The 15,589-nt window shown below is 36.8% G+C and overlaps 1 long non-coding RNA gene across 1 annotated transcript in view; it reads left to right on the top strand.

The window, feature by feature from the left end:
- LOC122809632 overlaps nt 1-15,589 on the top strand; it is a 137,251-nt gene that overhangs the window by 107,986 nt on the left and 13,676 nt on the right. The window contains exon 2 of the long non-coding RNA XR_006365931.1: nt 12,655-12,718. This is a non-coding gene — a long non-coding RNA (uncharacterized LOC122809632). The remainder of the gene's footprint in view (nt 1-12,654; nt 12,719-15,589) is intronic.

Here is a 15,589-nt window from a genome sequence, read left to right as displayed (position 1 = left end):
GTTCATAGGTGTGTACTAGGCTAACGCCGTGGAGCCTTTACAAGCCTAGCCCATTGTAGTGCCCTGGCATCATACTGCCCAACGTTATGGGATAAGCTTCCCATCTACATGAAGCAAAGTTCATTCCTGGCCCTATTCAAAAAATCCTTGATCATTGGATGGGAAATCACAAATTCACCCCCAGTATGGTCCCCATGTCTCTGATAGACAGAAGTTGAAAGTAAGTAAATTAATCCCCAACTAACAAACCCTACACCCAAAACTCTTATGAGCCTCATTGCTAACATTCTCCACCATATAGGTGCCCAAAGAACTCTGGGGAAAAAACTGGGTTAGGGTACATGGCTAGGCTTTTAAAAACCCTGGTGCATAGGTGTGTACTAGGCCAATGACGCTGGAGCCTTTACAAGCCTAGCACATAGAAGTGCCCTGGCATCATGCCACCCAATGTTAGTTCCCGATGCATCTGTCAAGTAGAGCCACTGGAGTGATCCCCGAGGTGAACTATCTATTTGCCATCCACTCATCAAGATTTCTCTTGAAGAGGGCCAGTGAGGTGCTCTGCAGTGCAGTCTCTGGGTTATGAACCTGTCCCTCCAGATGCCTGTCCCTCCTTGCTAGCCTAATATAAATCTATGAACCTATGAACTTCTATCTACATAGCTATCCATGTCTACAGCTGTATCTATACCTATCTAGATTGAGATATAGAGATAGACACAATATGAGTTTAAAAAAGCACAAAACTGAACCTAGTTTGATCGATCTACACCACTCAAAAGTTAAAATTAAAAAAGGCTTGTGCTAGCATTACAAATGTTCAGTATTCCTAATGTTTGACTAAAAGGATGGATCCATTATATGAACACACACACACACACACACACACACACACACACACACATATATATATATATATATATATATATATATATATATATATATATATATATATATGTGTGTGTGTGTGTGTGTGTGTGTGTATATCTATATATATATATATATATATATATATATATATATATATATATATATATATAAAATATACAATATATATGTATATATTTATATATATATATATATACAGCAAAAAACGGCAACCACACTTCTGTAGGTAAATGCTACGCTGAACAAAATAGTAAATGCGAAAATGTAACAAACAACTTCAGCGTAGACAATCATGCAAGTCCAAATAAAACTCAAAAATATATGTAGCAACTATGAAACATTCAAAAAGAACTGAACCACTGAATAAAAATAAAACGTAGCTTAATGTGCACTCAAGAGGTAAGCGCTTTCACGATTGCTTCTTCAGATAATAAAATACTGAGTGTAACATTCATTTAAATACATTTAAAGATACTATTTGCCAATCATAGCATTTCATACAACGTCACTTCCCATAATATCATTTCCTGCAGTTGCTTTATAACCATTAAAATCCATCAACTCAATAATAAAACAAATACATTTCAAAGATTGCAAGCAGCATAAAAACATTAGTTCAATTCAAACATACAGTAAACCACAGTAAAATAATAAAGGCATCACTACATCACCTTCGTCCATCCCTCCATAGTCCTCAAACTCTCACAAAACTCACACGCAACACTAGTGCGTGTGAGTAAGAATCTACGTACATAAAGTGATAAACCAGCGAAATGTACCTAAATGGAAAGACAGGTGAAAATGTATAAGTATGGATATGAGTAAAACCCCTATCCTGATGTACACAACCATCCTTAATATAATAACTCAACAACGACAGTAAAAGATATAACATACATAACTACATGTCCTAAAATCTGCGAAGAGAATCATGCCAACATTGAAATAACTACCTAAAAGTACATAAAGTATGGCTTAACTCTAATAAAAGTGCATCAAAACCACAAATGAATATAAAAGCATACGCATGTGTACGTGCATTACTAATAAAAAATATAACATACTTAACTTCATATCTGGTGATATACAAATGAGAATCTGCCAGTACTATACTCAGTACTTAAAATGTATAGAATCCATATAAGGATACAGCAAAACCATAAGTGAATATAAAAATGGTAATAAAAATAGTAAAGAATAATCCTAACAACATGTATGTATATAAGGCTAATAAAAATAAAAATAATAAAGGATGTAAGAATCTATGATATACCTAACTTCAAGAGAGATTTTCTGTTAAAGAAATTATGTCAAAGAAATTATGTCAAACTGACCAAACCACCTTATAATTAACAGAGATGTCTGTGCTATTACTCAACTCTGAATCCAAGGTGCCAAACGAAAATGCATCATAACCACACAAAGATGTAGCCATAAAGACATATAGATATAATACATCTCAAGTGGGGGAAATATAACAGCTCAATGTACAAAATGACACCTATCTGACCCTAAGACTCCTATTACGAAGAACTGGTTTTATAGTAATCCTTTCATTAAGTCCCTTGCCTACATCAGCCCAAAGGCGAATAATCCATTTCATTTCTTTCTCTTCAGTGACATTATTGACATTCCCACCCCTGAAATTCAGGGTGATAGTATCAATCACCATAAATTCAAACGTATGCCCATGTCCTGTCGACATTATATGTTTGGCAAGGGCATTGGTAGCTGTTACCTGTTCTAATATTATATAAATGCTCTCTAATCCTGTTCTTAAGAAGCCTATCTGTTTTGCCCACGTACAATGAACAACATGCCACACACATGGCTAAATAGACTACATGTTTTGAATTACAATCAGCTACACATCTAAATTTGTATTCTCTGCCCATATCCAGATGTATAAAAATACCTGTACTATTAATAAAGTTGCAATAATTACATGATCCACAGGGGACAGTACCTATCTTTTCCAAAGTCCTTCTTTCTGATTGTGTATGGCACAACATACTTTTAATATTCATTCTATTCTTGTACCTAAATTTAGGTCTATCACATATAAGTTCTGCTATTTGAGGGTCTGTTTGTAAAACCCCCCCAATGTTTCTTAAAAATGTTATAAATATTGTTCCTATCTTCAGTATAGTACATTGGTACTTTAATTTCATTAGAATAACATTTCCTAGTATTATGCTGTTCCTCTATCTGTTCAGAAAAGTAAGACTTGGCTCTGGTCAACCTGAGAGTATCAATCCCACAGAGCCCTTTTTCAAGGTCCTTTGCAGTATAACCTCTATGTCTAAATCTGTCTTTCAAACAATTCAACTCAGTATCAAAGCCATCCTCTGTATTTTTCAACCTAGAGGTAAGCATTGCTTGTCCCTTCACCATGTTATTAAAAACGTGGTTAGGGTGCATGCTGCTCCTATGCAATACGGCATTCCTATAGCACTCTTTCCTATGAATATAGGTGTTAAAGGATCCATCTCTTAATCTCTCTACACAAACATCTAAGAAGTTAATTTTCGTGGCAGATGCAACCATACTGAACTTTAAGTAACTAGTGGCATGATTCATCTGATCCACAAACCGTTGGAGCAAATCTATCTCTCCATTCCACAGAAAGAAAACATCATCCACTAAACATTTATAGAACAACACATTTTCCTTAAAAAGTATCATTTCATATAGTACCTCCTCTTCCCATAATGCGAGAAATGTGTTGGCATAGCTATTGGCACAAGGCGTGCCCATAGCCACGCCATCACATTGAGAAAATAATGTATGTTCAAACATAAATATATTATTTTCCAAAATAGTTGCCAAGAACAAACTTAACAGATCCCTTATCTTATTACTATATATGCCATGCTTCTGTAAATAACTTTTGACAGACTGTACTCCTACAGAATTTGGAATAACTGTAAACAAAGATTGTATATCTAGGGTAACTAATATGAGCCCATTGTGATCCTTTAATAGCGTACTACTAAAAGAATAAAGATCTTTCAAAAACTGTTGGGAGTCCCTTAAAATATTACTATTGTCATTAACCAAGGGACGCAGATGCTTCTCAATGTATACTGATAGAGCTTCAGTGCACCATCCCCTCCCAGAGACAATAGGTCTCATGGGAGGGTTAGTTCCATTCTTGTGTATTTTAGGTAATCCATGTATTACAGGTATCATCAGATTTTCAACATATAAATATTTATATAGTTCCCTAGTTATATTACCTGTTTTAACCAAATTCTCCAACATTAATTTAATATTATTAATTCTCAACTCAACATACTCTTTATCCACAATGTTATAAAATCTCTTATCACCCAGCATCTCACACATCGAGGATTTATAACTGACGGTATTCATAAGCACAATGGGCCCTCCCTTATCTGATGGGCGTATAGTTATATTAGTTTCAGCCTGCAAGTCGTTCAAAGCTTGGCGTTCTTCGTAATTCAAATTATTTTTAGCATAGTTAAATTTACCAGAAATTTCATCATTAAAGTACTTATGTAAATCATCCTCATGCATCCATGTTTTCTTGAATGACTTGTTTTTAGAAAATGTTATAGAACAAGATGTGTTGAAATATTTGACTGTTTCGTTTCCCAAGATTCCAACAGTTTTCGGATTACCAAAGATCCTTAAAGATGTGTATAACCCTCCCATGAGGCTATTGGTTAATGCTAGGGGTTGAATCACTTACCCATTAGCCAAATACGTGGACAATATACTGAAAAAATACGTTGAAAAGGAAACACATTTGTAAAGACTCTTGGGCTTTTTTAAAAGCTATGGGTGCTTTAGAATTCAAGAGAGGTCATAGATTTTTAACAATAGACGTAAAAGACCTTTATATGTCTATCCCTCATGCTACAGGGATTGACTGGGTCACTGACCGTTTATTGCATCATAACGCTAGCAGTGTAGAAATTAGATTGGTGCAGGAATTGTTAGACGTCATTTTGAAGTACAACTTTGTAACATTTGGGGGAGAGATATATTTACAAAAGACTGGTGTAGCCATGGGCTCACCAGTAGGGGCCAGTTTTGCTAACATCGTAATGGCCGAATGGGAACACAGATATGTGTTTGGCAATCGCAATGGTCATTTCAAAATCGATTTTTACACCAGATTTTTGGACAACATCTTTATATTGACAGAAGGTTCAATTAATGATGTGGGGACTTTCATGGACTACCTTAATTCCAGCACGTCTTTTTTGAATTTTACATTTGTAGAGTCTGATTCTAGAATTTCTTATCTGGATGTAGACTTATACAAAGATATCTCTGCTGGTAGCTTTAAGGCCAAAATATTTCGTAAGAGTTCCTATTCTAACACCATGTTACACTTTACTAGTGCCCACCCTGGGCACCAAATATTGGACTCTTTGCTGCTGGTTCTGCTGACGTGGATTTTGTTTTATTCATCTTAGTTTGTTTCATCTTTTGCTTTTTCTGAAAGTCGACTTTCATATGACCGAGACCATATGATCGACTTTCGAAAAGCCGACCATGGGTGAACCGCTATCTCCATACAATGTGGAATAAGAAAATTTCCTTCTTCCGTACTGTAGTGAGATATTGGAGTTGGTATATTAAAGTTACGAGGGGTTCAGATAGGTGTAGCCCCCCTGCTAACAGTTTAAGGTAAGTGTTTGTTATGTTTTATGTGTTTAGTTTACATGGTCAGCTTTTGGAAATTCAATCATATGGTCTTGGACATATGAAAGTCGACTTTCTGAACAGTCGACCATGTAAAGTAAATCTATATATAAATAAATAAATATATATATATATATATATATATATATATATATATATATATATATATATATATATATATATTATCCCATTCAGAAGATCAGCTCAACAGAAAGTTCCAGACCATTTCTAAAAAGTTAAATGACAGAAAAATCTAAGTTTTTGCAGTGGGTCAAGCTCTGCACCACCTACGCATTACACGTACCATCTCTGAGATCATACTAAAATGGAGAAAAGTATAAATTCACCAATTCTCATGGCACCACCATCTCTATTCAAAAGTGTTGACATTTCAGAAATCTAACATATAGTCTTGGCCATATGAATTTCGACTTTCTGTTAAGTCCATCTTCTGAATGGGACCCATATATATACATACACACACACACACACACATATATATATATATATATATATATATATATATATATGTATATATATATGTATATATAGACACACACACACACACACACACACACACACACACACACACACACACACACACACACACACACACACACACACAAACACACACACATGTATATATGCGTTTATGTATGGTTTTCCTTTTTGTTTTTTATGTATGGTTTACCTTTCTGGTTATATTTACTAGCAGCTTACTTTAAGGGATATTGTCTGCCTTTTGGGGGCTAGAAGACAAGTTTTTTCCACTCTAACTGTGCTGTGTATGGAGCTCCTCTTGAGCTCTTGACAGAGTAGAGGGCACCCTTTAGCTTTGAAAAGCTGGTAACAAGCAATGGGACAGGGGTTTATAGCTTAGACTTCTGCAACAGTGATCTATTAGAATATCTGCTGTTATGGAAAATTTACTTTCACAACTGTACTTTCATGGGCTGAACAAGCACTATGAAGACTTGTTTACTTTAACATATTATTATGCAACATGGGCAGCAGTTTGTGTCATGTACCAAAGAGTGGACACAGAAGAGACTATAGTTGTCATGAAAACAGGGGTATACAGATAGGTGGGCAGATGGTTTTGTGTTCTGTTAAAAGTTCATTACAATCTATGTATATAAGGGGGGGGGGGTCACAGTATCTCTGTCACATTGATCACCGACAGCTTAGTAAGCATAACCCTACTGTAATCTCTTGTGATTTCCATACATCTGTTAAGGATTTTACTGAGGAATGTTAACGAATAACTTGTTTTTATTGTAAGGGAATAAAATCCATAATGTATTTGCCATTTTTTGTTAATTGATTTTATATTTAATTCTGTGATCTGGTGCTGTCTCCCATTCAATAAAAAAAACTCAGAGTAACCTCTAAGAAACAGAATTTAATGCCACTTCCTCAAGTGATTTATAATATTTCAAGTTTTCCAGCCTTATCTTTCTTATTTGTTTAACTTTGCATTTTTGAAGGCTACAACATTCATAATTTGGTGCTTTTGCTTCTGTCTTTGAGATGACTCTTAAGAAGGTTTCTGGTTAAGGCTGCTTGTTTTTTGACTAGGGTACATTTTTATCTCCTTTTTCCTTCTGCATGATAACAATTTTGTGATTTCTTAAAAGGTTTTCTTTCTGCTTCAAATTTCATGAATTGTTTTGTCTTACACCAGTTTGTCTTTCTGAATGTGAACATCTGTTAGAAATTGTTTAAAGAACCCTGAGCTAATTTATTTGGGCCATTGGGCCCAATATACCTGTCTTTTTTATATACTGTTTGCCCTGGTATAACCATTAAGATAAGCTCATATACTAAGGCCATCAACATATTTTCAGATGCATTCTAAAATGTTACTGGTTCCCTCACTTGAAATGATCTGAGGTTCTGAATTTCAGTACCACAGCCTGGCTCCAAAGCTGCCTATATAAAATCTCTCTCAGTCTCTCTGTACATACATACTGTGATAGTACCATCCTTACATATGTCACATGTTGTGCTGTAATGGATCTGTTGTAATTCAGATAGTGGTCCAGGAGAAACAGATCACACTTTTGCTTACTGATTAAAATTGGAACATGGTCTTAGGAGTTTTAAAAGTTCTTGGTTAGGAACAGCTAGTAAAGATTTGTGTTAGATTATTGACAAAGGGATTAAATCTCACTGACGTCTGGATGGAGTGAGGAAAAAGCATCATTTGTTTAAGGTAAGCAGAACACAAAAATGTTTAACTTGTGAGAGCTGCCAGGGCTCTGTGACTGCTACTTTGTGATTATGTTCTATTTTCCCATTCACCCATCTTAACTTTGCTGTACTTTTAAACCCTGCGGCTCTTGAGTACCACCCTGATATAAATTGGACTTTTGGGAACTCCTCCTAGTCTCCATATGTATGATCATAAAATGTGAGGACTAGAAGATCATATTGAGAAGGTCCTCCCCCAAGACTGATAAAACTTGAGATGTTCATCATTTCCACTGCTGCAGTAGCCTTTATGCTATATAGGTTGCTTACTGCCCAGGAAGTGATAATTGGTCATCTTCAGAAAACTCTCCTTACCCACTTCTTCATACTGACTACTGACTAGCTAATCCCAAGGAGGGAAATCAGCAGACAGACCCAGTTTTGATGCTTCAGTACTTTCTTGCTGTCTTGAGAAGAGGTATCGCTAGTGTTTCACAGGAGCAACAATCTCCTAAGAGCTTTTTTTCTGGCAGATAAGACACCATAGGGAATCTCCTCCATTCAGAAATTATTGTCCATTTAAGAAAGTTAGTATTTTATCTATAATTCCCCTTTAAGAAACCAAGTATTTTTCACAATTTTGTAACTTTCCTGTCAGAGACCTCTATTTTTAGCTTAAAGTGTTTATTAAAATATTTTGGGGGATAATTTTGACAAGTATTGTGTTTTGCTTGTATAAACTTTGAATTTTGTTGGACAGAAAAGTTATAAGAAGAATAGGTGAGAACGTCTGTATCAGTGTAATGCTTGTGCTCACTTTGTGACAACCAACCTGCCATTTTGATTTTGTCAGTGTACATGTAAATCTTTGAACAATACTGACAGAGGAATTCTATTCTACTTTTACTTTTTGTAATGTAATGGACTAGGTTAAGTGTTATGGGTGTGTGTTGCTTGTGAATACTCAGTGACAACTTACCTTCTGACTGACTCACTCCAGCTATGCTTACTGCTTTTGATGTACATGTACTCACTCTAGTAGAGCTGGCTGTTCTCCTGCAGAACCTAGAAAGAAAATAATCACTTACCAAGTAGTCTGTGCTATTGTCTTGGGTTTAGCCTATGCCTTAGATGATAGTGGGTGATCCTGCAGTGGTCAGTGGCTGTTATTCAGACCATTCCCTTACCTCTCCAGATTCCTCTTTTATAGTCCTTTTTTCCATTATGAACCAGAGGTCAGCCATGTTTTCTTCAGCTGTTCTAGTGTCCGATATGGACATGGGAGAACCATCTTTGCTGGGTCTGGGAGACACTACAGAAGATTCTTCTTGGGCTAACCAGAGCAACAGACCATTAGATTGGGCAAATGTCCTCCATTCAAGTTGTTCCTCTTCTGCTGGAACTCCTATTAAGAAAAAAAAAATTAAACACTGTTCTGATAAAGTTGCTACTATTAAAAAAAGATGAGTTCCTTGGCTAGGCAGGCATTACAGGCATTACATCTGGTATGTTGAAGCTTTTACAGATGGACATTCCCTGTAAATTTATTCCTCAGGAAACTCAGTTTGATAAATAAAAAACACACAGAAAAGGAAATTATAAAAAAACAACTGACCATGAATGAAACAAGAATAGTTTAACACACTCAGCGCTTTGGCCTCAAAAAAATCCTTCCAAGATCCCGGAAAGCGTTTTTGAGGCCAAAGCATTGAGTGTGTTAATAAATTACTCTTGTTTCATTTGAAGTCAGTTTGACAATTCTGATTTTGTCATAGACAGGGCTTCTTCTCCTGCAGTTTCCCAAGCCCAACTCATTTACTGTGTTCTACAATGAAACATCAATGTCTTAAATGCCAAGGTTTCAAAAGTACAAAAAAATGTCCAAAATTCAAAGACAAAAAAATCATCCACTTTTAGTTGTTTTCTGTTAGAGACTAAGCCTCCTACACTCCCCAATGGGGGCAAGTCCCCCCACACCCCTTGAACTTATACATATACCAATTCCAAGATTGCACCAAGTCCAAGAAGGGAGACATTTCCCTAAAAAGGTGAATCATTGTTGGTGCACAATTATAAATTGCACCACCAATGAGAAAGAGCCATCTGATTCTGAGCAAAATTTTTTAATTCTTATCCTCTTGTGGAAGAATTTTCTTTTAATCGAGCATTTGCCAGGATGGATGAGGTAGGTTTTATGGGAACAAATAGATGTTCCCACTGAACTGAGCAGGTATAATATGTTATACATGGAAATACCTCATTCCTTTCCCTTTCTTCCTATACTATCAGCCCTGTAGGATGTGTGCTGAATGCTGCCTGTACTCATCCTGATACCCAGCTGTCAGGTCCAAAAAAAAAGCAAATAAGTTGTATACAGTACCTCAGACTGATACATTGCTTTTTTCTCCCTTATGTCAGATTCAACTGCCATTTCAACTGATTCCCATGCTGGCAGCAGGCTGGTCCTCAATACCAATACCTTCACCTGGTGTTAAAGAGGGGTAAAATGTTGGGCAGTACAGGTAAGAGAATGTTTTATTTTACCTCTTTCACTTTTAGAATTCTGAATTGCCAGGCATTTATGTGGAAATGTTTGCTCTATCATATGGACAGTCTGAAGGAATTGGCTTCCATTCTTCCTACAGAAGAAAGATATTTTTTAAACCAAAGCATTTCTATCCTTTCTTAGGTATCTAAACATGTTTTGAAAAGTGTGTCTGATTGTGCAGAAACTTTATCTAGGGCTACTGCTACTGCTACAGTGTTGAGAAGATATGCTTGGGTTCATATCCAAAAGTTTGCTGAGGAGATAAAGTCTTAAATCTTGGAGTCAGCTTTACATAACGAGGTATCATTTGGTTCTTCAGCCACCCATGTTCACAAACATTATGATGAAAGAAATCTGCCAGAATTGTTTAATTTGTCAATGTCATATTGTAAGACATAAAGCAAAAACTAGATTGGCTGTCTTACCAACCCCTGGTGGGGGGGGGGGGCTTCCAGAATTTACAGGGAGAGTTCAGTTACTAATATTAGAGATTTAGTTATGTCCTAGTGATTGTATGTATATTTAGCCACTGGATAGAAATTCTCCCATGTGCTAAGGCAGACACAGTCACAGTATGTTAAAAAACATTTAAAGGAAGTGGTGCCTATGTTTGGAATCCTGGTATCCATTAACAGTGACAGAAGTATATACTTCACAGGCAGGTAATGAAAGAAGTGTGTAGATTCCTGCAAGTTGTTCAAAAATTCCACCTCCTTATAGAACACAAGCTTCAAGACTAGTAGAAAGATACACAGCAGAATTCAATAGTAGAAAGATACACAGCAGGATTCAATAAACTCCATGGAGGCTTCATGTAGAGCCTACACAGAGTGTATCCATGTACACTGCCACAGGCCATGATGTGCTTTTGGAAAAGCGCAATGCATATTAATGTTGGGCAACGTGCCTAAGTGAGGTTTTGAGGCATGCACCAGTAGTGTTAGCCACAAAACCTCATAGAATAACACAGATAATGAATCCATGTACAGAAGAGTACTGGCATCCCACCCCCAATACCTCCTAACCTCCTAGTCTTATATGAAACCATCCATCTGTATTCATTGCTGTCCATCATGAATGATTATTTCAAACCCAAATTTTATAAAGAACATAGGAAGAATACCACCCCAAACCATGGAAAGACTGTCAGAACTAGTTATATCTATATAGTGTGATTTTTTCCCTCTTTTTCTTTCTTTTATTTATACCAGTTTGCGTGGCACACAGTGGCATTTGGCAATGCTTACTTCATTTCCACAATGGAAACACCCATGTATCAGACCTGACCCAGACATTACAAAATAGAAACAGGATGCTTTAAATTTCTATTGGTTAGCACTGCTGGGCATCATGCAAACCTGGTAATTGGGGCTGTGCTACACGCCTACCATCAACTTAACAATGAATACTATGATACGTGACTACATGTAAAAGATCTTGGGGTGATATGTGTAGAGTGTTGGACTGCAGTGCAGATGATCTAGGGAATACAGACTTTATTTATACTATTGTGACATTGCAGCTGATACAAGTAAAGTGGTAATATAACAAAATAAACTTGAAGTAGCATTGGTTGCAAGTTAATTATGGATACATTTGAAAAAGGTATGAGTTGCTTGGCATCACGCAAACCAATGCACTTGTTTTACAGTGTTTGCATGATGCTAAGCAGCACACAGCTTTTTCGAATTTTTCAAAATATAGACAGTGCACACTCTCAGTAAGCACACTCAGCAGGAAAACATGCTATATGTTGGAATTATGCTATAGACATTTTGAGTTCAGCCTTGTGCAGCAATGGCAAATGTTGGTGAGGCGGTGAGCATTTTAGAGCACTGTAATGGGGTGTCCAGGAGTCCAAGGTCTTTATTGTTCATAGTTTCATAGGTTCATAGATTAGTACTAGGCTAACTTCCCTTGAAAGCCATTTTAATCCTAGCCAATTATCCCCTGTGAGTTTCAAACCCTGTACCTTGTGTTTGTAAGACAAACACCTTAACCATTAGGACTCCTGGTTAAGGACCATGGGCCACTGCTGCTAGAGGAGAATGACACAAGCTCCCAATACAAGTCACAAGCCTGGGATAGTTTGGCCAGGCCCCTTACCAGTGTGACTGGTATCCCCCGTACTGGGTAACAATGGGGGAACAATGTCATCATTACTATGACTACCTGCAACACAGAAAATAAGGATACCCTTAATTGCTGGATCAGGGAGTGCTGGGCAGGGCAGATCCCAGACATGTGTATGTATACTTTCCATGTATTTCTTGTAAATTTTCAAGCTGAATATAGTAGAAACTGGTATTCATAATGCTTTTTCTTGTTTTCTTTTTCCACAACTACAGAGAGGCCCTCAGATGTGAGGCCCCATGCCAGCCGCTCGGTCAGGATGTGACAAGCAAGTGAGAAGTAAGCATAATTATATAAAGTACTGTTATTGCAGCCTTAACACTTATAGATGGATTAGTTGCATAACACAGAGTTCTATGAACTTGGGAATGAATATCTGAACTGTAAAATCAGGTATGTATGCATTACTCTGTAGCATAGCTTTCAACTGTACTTATTTCTGCTGAATACCCAGATTTAAAAATCACTGTTTTGGTCTGTTCACTGTAACATCCATGGTTGTCTGGCAAGTAATTTATCCTAAAGGCAATAAAAAGAGTATCAAAATGTACGTTAACACAAATCCTGTGCAAATATTCATGTGTGTAAAAGCAATATTTGAAATATACACATGCGCCCAGTTGTTACTGTTGAAGAAATGGATAGCTATAGTTCTTCCCTACACTCCTCCTACACATTCCTGCCTTCCTTTCACTTTGTTTTTCCCCGTTTGCTCCCCATTTCACCATTTTACTATCTTCTCCATTTCTTTTCTTTAAAGAATCATTGCACGAAGGTGAGCAAAGCACACCATCACGAAGCAATGCTAAATGGAACTAGGAGCATTGAAAGTATGCAAACGTATCATACACACTTATAAGATTTATGCAGACACCCTATTTCAAACTCAGTACCATGTGACTCCATCAACATTGCATTAATCCATCCAACCACAGAGTCAGTTAATTAGCAGATGTATTTTAAATAATCAATATTGTCACATATCCTCAATAAAGCATGTTCGCAGGATGCTGAACATCAAGCAGCATTGCACAGCAAGGCTGATAAAGTATTAAATAAATATTAGGAACATACCTGTCTTCTTGGTAAAGCAAAAAATCTGGACAAAGCCATACACAATGGGGAAAGGGGCCATCTCTAAAGCAAAAGATTGTAAATATTGCTCTTACAAACTTAGAAACATAATAGAACAACAGGTATTTCATTAATATTAATTGGTTTACTTAAGTAGCAGGTGTACGCAACAGCACTTTATTGTGAAATTATCTTTACAATGTGTAAAATGCACCTTATACTCAACTGACTCTGTAGCACTAACTGTTAGATGCATTGCTGATGTATTCATTTGGTTCAAATGGTACTTCATTCAAATACAGGTGCATCTATCATTCCAAATACTTGTATGTGTACCTTAATATTCTAAATTGTGATATTTATGAATCTGAGTAATCAGCTGTGTATGCACTCAATGCAGTAATGATGACGTCTGTTGCTAGAAGGAACTGTTATCCAATCAAAGTTAATAAGCACTTTTAAACATTGCAGCACAATGCTGGACATTGTACATCATCTTGCAATGCTTCTTTAAAGAAAATAAATGGGGAAGATAGGAACATGCTGAAATGGGGAGCAAGCAGTGGTAAAAACAAAGTGAAAGGAAGGCAGGATTGTGCAGGAAGGGTCTAGGGAAGAACCATAACTATCCATTTCTTCAACAGTAACAACTGGGCACATGTATAGTTTATTAGCAAAATTTGGACTGTCACTACTACAAAGAGTTGTGACAACATAATTGTGTTGTGGAGCCAATTGTACCAAATTTAAAATGTGTCAAGTAGACACATGTGAAATGGAAAGCTATGTATGGGATGATCTTTTTCTGGGAGACAGGAGCACTTTTTTTGGCGAGAGTGGAATGTTGTGGAAGGAACATGGACAAGTCTGGAGTAGAGTAGTTGGGAAAGTGAGGAAGCATTTGCAGACAGACAAGACATGCAAGACAAGAGGCAGGTTTGGTGAAGGACACAATAGAGGGGTGAATACCTTGGATTGATGAGGGAACAGGATGAAGGATCATGGACCTATGGGCCTCATGTTTAGTGGCAGTGAGAATTGAGTTCTCACCCACCGAACTGTCATCACTGTCACCTCACTTCGCCAATGGCCACAGTGTCTGACACCTGTGTGTCCTGGTATTATTCAGGACAATGATAGAGAGCAGTATCTCCACTTGATGTAGGCATGCACTAATTGTGTAGAGCACAGTCCTGTGCACCTGACCTGGCAGCTTACCTCAGGTGACAAAACTCACCTCCTCTGCCTCTGCTGCCAGAGGGAACCACAGGCCTATCCTCTGGGGCAGAACTACCTGAGGGTCCAGGTAGGTCAGGGGAAGCAGGAGGGGTGCTGCCAGGCTGCAGCCTAAAGGTTCTGTCCCTTGGTGTTGTAGTCAGTGACAGGAGTGTAGGCAGACTATGTGGAACTGGCCTGGCCTGCCGTGCTGTAATTCTAACATAAATATAATGGAAAATACATAATAAAATAAAACATAACACAAAAGTAGTGGACATAAATATAAATAAAATGTAAGTATATAATAATAAAGTAATAAAAAATAATAAATATAATTACAAACACAATGAAAAATAATATGAAATGAAAAAGTATTTAACAGTAAAACAAGAGAAACTTTTACATAATAAAGAAACCATAGGTAATGAAAAAATAATTATAATAATGAAAATAACAATACAAATAATAACAAATATGGATAACATAAAAAATGGAGATAAGGGGCGGAGTGACAGAAAAAAAATAATATTAGTAACCACACAGATAATATACAAAAATATCTACAAAAAATGTACAAGATTCGGATACATTTTATGTATAATAATACAAAACGCTAATAATGAACTTTACAACTTTTAATACTATGCTGTTGCTAACACAGACACACTATACTGCAGATCATATCACATTGAACAATCTTTCTTGGGGCCGTAAATTGTGGATATGCATGTTCCATGTACACTGACTACATTTCACAGCAGGCCATATGAACCACAGCTATAGAGGTCTGCACTTCCAATACTATCAGTAGATATGTAACAGTACTGCACATTTTTTGAGGATATCCTAAAACAGTAT

Source organism: Protopterus annectens, chromosome 8.part0, assembly GCF_019279795.1.
Source record: "Protopterus annectens isolate FY-2018-M chromosome 8.part0, PAN1.0, whole genome shotgun sequence".
In the NCBI taxonomy this organism is placed as follows: Eukaryota; Metazoa; Chordata; order Ceratodontiformes; family Protopteridae; genus Protopterus; species Protopterus annectens.
The sequence above is the reverse complement of the archived record's forward strand: the minus strand, read 5'-3'. Positions and strand labels throughout refer to the sequence as shown.